We start from the raw sequence: 5604 nt of genomic DNA, 5'->3' as shown, positions 1-5604 counted from the left end.
TTTTGTGTTTTATTATTGGTAATGTATGATTAGATGAAGAAGCTGTTATCAGTATTCATGAAGCATTGGGGCTGATCCAGAATTGATCACTGGGGGTGGGGGTGGGGGGGGAGAAAGACTAATGTTTTTATACTTGGAGTGTCTGCCAAAATGTTGCATACTTTGTTTAAATTTTATTTTGTGGATGCAATCTAATTAAAATTAGCTCCACTATTACATGTGGATCTAACAGCAGCCAGTTGGAGCTCATGTCCACCAATGAAAACCTTACATGCAGACATCATGCTAGTGATTTGAAAATAATTTGAAAACATTCCGAATTATCCTGAGGGTATACGACATGTTTCATGTGAATTACGAATGCCTTATTTAGACCAGTAGAAATAATTTTAATCAGATTGCTAACAACACTGTGTAGTCTCCAATGTCCAAGTAACATTTCGTCCACACTTTGCCTTTTATAACGTTATTTGGGAGCATACAAATTCTAAAAATATCAGGCGAGTCTATTTTAGTGGCTGCAGTACAGCGAACCATACCAATACGTACGGGATGGGTTATCAGTCTTCAATTTTACATTACAAATTCTTTATTTATTAAAAAAACTAAAAACTAAATCAGTCTTCAGTTTTACATTACAAATTATTTATTTTATAAAATAAAACATGTTTTACAGCATTCGTAATTCATACTAAACATGTATACCCTCAGGATAATTCGGAATGTTTTCAAATTATTTTTAAATCACTGGCATGATTCTGCAAGTACGGTTTTGATTGGTGGACATGAGCTCCAACTGGCTGCTGTTAGATCCACATGTAATAGTGGAGCTAATTTTAAATAGATTGTTGTGGATGATACATGTAGATATACCGCTAATCAAAACATTTATTGCATGTGTAAAAGCTCACATGCACATTATTTTATCAGTAGCTACTTTGTATTCAAGTTGCTGACTTTATAGGGTGTATACTACCAAATCAAATCCCATAGACGACAATAGTAACATATGTGGCTAAAACTCCTACCTGCAACGTATCAACCAACATAAACGTCACGGATGTAAATACTACCACCCCTTACACTTAAAGTGAATCAGAAAAAAATGGGGGTCAAGCTGCTCGTTTCTGAGATGACGGGTAGCGTCTATGACTACCCTAGTTTCGCACAAAATTCGAGTACTTTTTTTTACAGGTACCCCATACATGTTTCAAGCACAAGGCTAGTTGACACATTGGTACTAGATGAAATATAATTGCACATTTTTTTTACCCAGATGAACTATTATTTTTTACAACCAACACACTCACATTTATAACCAATCACAGGACTTGTGGTGTTCATGTCTCTATCAAAAGTTGGGTGCACCTCGAACTTTGACCCAGCCAGAAGTTATTTGGTTTAGTACTACCTATACTGATAACATACGTTTTTCAAAAAGTGTCCAGCTATGGGTTTTTATGACAACCAGGATCTGGTGTATTCTGACATAAACTGACAACCTCACTGAAACTGTTGTTTCTACAGTGCAACCTAATATAATGTACACCTCAAAAAGCATATATATTGCATATAGTTTTGTACAAATGTAACAGTATGGATGCTCAAAATTTGTATGCAAAGAAAATATACTTGTTCAAAAAATTTTGTCTTTGGTACAAGTTACTGAATTAAGGCCACATTCAAATGATAAGACAGAAAGTGGAAGATCCTTTGTAGAAAGTACAACAAGACCAAGTTCATGGAGCTCCAATTATGAACGTTTTATGATGGAGGTAACAGTTTAGACATATATATAAGGGACACACATATTTAGTAAAAAATGTGTAAAATATAATTATCAAAAACAAAGTATAATAGCACAGTATTGTTACTTAATATCTCATGATTATATTTATGCAGAAAAAGTTAAAGAATATTATATTTTTTGACACAATATTAAACTTTATATAACTTCGCCCCTTGCAAGGGACATGAGATTTCAGCATAATTTCTGAAATAAAATACTGATTTTTTAAAAACTAATGTCCGAAATATATTACAAATATGTGTGGTTTTGTGTATAGATGTCAAAGTAATATTCTGTGAAAAAAACTGGGAAATATATACATTTTATAATATAATTTAGAGCCGGGACACAAAATGTTACCAATTTTGCTATTGACCCACCTTATATCAAGAACTAAAGTTACTTTGGGAAGGGGAGATAATCAAATAACTAAATTTGATCTGAAACAAAAGCCAGGTAATTGTTTACAACATTTATTGTAATTTTCTTTTCAATAAATATATATTCTTTTTTTTTGGTAGACATAATTTTATAGATAACAATAAACACCACTAAGATGAAAACATTACCAGTACATGAAATAGACGAAAACGAGACAATTTACACAAACAACACATTCTGAACACATGCATGTACATCATTAAACTATAAACTACTAGTTGATTTCTGGCTCTGCCAGCAATTATTGCACAGAAAATATTAACAAGAAATAACTAAACAATACTGTCATAATGTACTGATACACATAAATACCTGTGTAATACCTGTGCAACACCTGTGTAATACCTAAAACATAACATGAGACATTTATCTCTTATATTTAATAATTTAAACACAGGTGTTAAGTCGTTCACATTTTATTTGGATATAACCACATTTAAATATTGTGTAATGATCACTTCTGATGTATTAAATGGAGTCACTGTAGTATTCCGTAAGTTATTCTTCATACTATACCTACCTGTACCAACAATACTCCTTCCCCCCCCCCCCCCCCCCCAAAAGTAAATATCATCTCACAATTTTGTTCTTGTTTTTATTAATTTGAATGTTTATGTAACAATATATATACAAGTTACGTAGTATTCACCAAATAAATTGAGGGAAGTGGTTAATTGCTCTCCTAACTTATTATGGGGAGTCATTTAAGGTGTTACCATACTGAGCATTGATATTTAATCCTTTTGTACTTTTTTTTCTTTTTAATTCCTTGAACAGGGAGGTCTGCTGAGGTCAACAACAGACAATTTCCACACAATCGTTTTTGCTTTCACAATAAATAAAACACTTCACTTCATATCGATATTTTGTAAAAGGTACATTGGTAGACCTGCAACTTTAAATTACACCATTTTCTTCAATCAGTTAGATGCATTTGTGATCTTAAAAAAAAAAAATCATAAATAAATATAAAAAAATCAAATAGGCCAACAGTTTTTCATTAAAACTTTTCCAGCAACAAAAAAAAAACCCATGTCAGTTTGTTATTTTAAGGTGTTAAATGACATTATTCCAATTCAAAACCAACTCTATGTAATGTGAATTATGGAATACAGTTTCTATAATTTAGCTTCAACCTGTTAAAATAATTATCAGTTCCATACTGAGCAGAGAATGTACATAGTTTACAAGTTGGTTTGTTTCTATTTTAGGACTGAAAAGAAAAATTAAGCTTAAAAAGATGCTAGAAAAAAAAAAAAGTACCATACAAGAAAATACCATTGGATATACTGGGCCGAATTTATAGAACCTATTTTTCTTAAACGCAGGTGCTTAAGAATTGTAAATGTATACATGTAGTTACACACATGTAAGACATAAACAGACTTTGTAAATTCGGCTCACTATATTTATTGTGTAGCCTACTAAGCAAGAACAATGCGGAAATCGTCATCATCCTTAAGTCTACACCTGGTGAAAATATCTGGTGTGATTTGAGGGGCTCCCCTTCTTTTGCTTAGTAAACATCTAGTGTGAATTAAGGAGTCTAGTCCCACCAAACCAAAACAAACCATTTTATCATATGATAAAGTAAAATCGATAAAACCTGTCTTGTCAGTGATAACTATGCATGATTTGTGTTAAAGTACCAGTATGCTAACTGGGATTTTGTCAATATTGTGATCAAACTCCCAATGAAAAGTTAGCTGTATTCCAGCTGGTCACCGATGATGAACGGTTCATGGCTGTGGACATGCTGATACATTATTGAAAATAACATTATTATGCAACTGCAAAATGTCTATTCATTTAAGCAGAATACTGCACAGAATAATTACAAGATTTTTAAGTAGTACAGCGACTCAAAATACAATATAGCAAGGAGACTGAAGAGCTATTATTTCAAATTACTTGTGAGTGGCGTAAATATGTTACGTAGCATATATTATGGGGAGGCTGTCCTATAAAATGTATTCACTCTTGATCAAGTAATGAGAGGCTTATTGTACAGTTATCTTTAACCAGGGTTTAAGCTGTCATTTTACATAATTAGAAAACTCTGTTACAGATAGCAGAGACTGCAGCTCTTACACTAGAAAACTCTTGTTACAGATAGCAGAGACTGCAACTTTTACACTAGAAAACTCTTGTTACAGATAGCAGAGACTGCAACTTTTACTCTAGAAAACTGTTAGAGAGAGCAGAGACTGCAGATTTTACACAAAGTATGGTAAAGTCTTTCAAAGAATGTGAATTGAGAGAAATGTTTGATAAAGGTTTACCATCACCCCTCTACCAAAGAACACTATCAGCAAAAGCAGTACCTACATATTCTCAACTGTATTTAATACAGTGAAACCCCTCTAGACTGGACACCAATGGGAACAAGTAAAAAGTCCAGTTAAAGGGATCTGGTTTAGTGAGGTTTTGCTATTTAAAATGGGACCATGAAAAATTCTGGTTTTGATGGTTTCCCGTTTACAGAGGTTTTACATGTCAGCACATTGTACATGTGTCTACATGTATGGAATGTGTTTTCTTTCTATGGCTATTAAATATTGGACAACTCGAGTAAACATAGAAAGCTTGAGATTTTTGTAGAGATTTCTCCAATTTTATTAAATATTGCAATGGTACTGTATAAATGTTAAGTTATTTCCACCCACCCCACCCCCGATACGCACAAAAATATGGCTAATAAAATAAATATAGACCAAAAATATCACCGAATGGTCTTATATTAAAGAGACATACCCTAGTTTTTAAACACTAAAGCATAGTTTTGACCATTAGAGCCTTTTTTTGATAACTGAAATCGTACTTTACTTAGATTTTATTGTTTAGATTATTCATTTCCCCACATTAGGAGTGTTTTTGGTCATCCTGGTGATTCTAATATCACAAAAAACATTTCTCATATTTTTAAAAACGCACGTCCGTCTTAGAAGTAACAGTTATGGAGTCGAGTTTTAAAGGGAATTTTACCATTTGAAAGTCACAGACTCGTGTTTTACTCAATTGTAACGTTATCCAAACGTGTCAAAGGTTTGTAGATTAATTAAACTTAGTGTGCATTTTCATGGGCTGAAACTAGGGTATGTCCCTTTAAGTTGAAAACAACAGCACATAAGAAATAATAACAACAGACTAAGCACATAAGAAATAATAACAACAGACTAAGCCTTAAGTAGAAATCGGTCAATATGTCACTGCATGTGTTAAATTTAGGATAATTCTCTTTACAATAAATCTGTTTACATTCTAAACAAAGACCTTCTACATTCAAAACAAGACAATGTACAGTTCACTTTATTTGAACAAAAAGAACATTGTACAGTCTACAACTACATTATGAAGTGGGCAACACCATACAG

The sequence above is a fragment of the Gigantopelta aegis genome, chromosome 7 (genome assembly GCF_016097555.1).
Source record: "Gigantopelta aegis isolate Gae_Host chromosome 7, Gae_host_genome, whole genome shotgun sequence".
NCBI classification, from domain to species: Eukaryota; Metazoa; Mollusca; class Gastropoda; order Neomphalida; family Peltospiridae; genus Gigantopelta; species Gigantopelta aegis.
The sequence above is the reverse complement of the archived record's forward strand: the minus strand, read 5'-3'. Positions refer to the sequence as shown.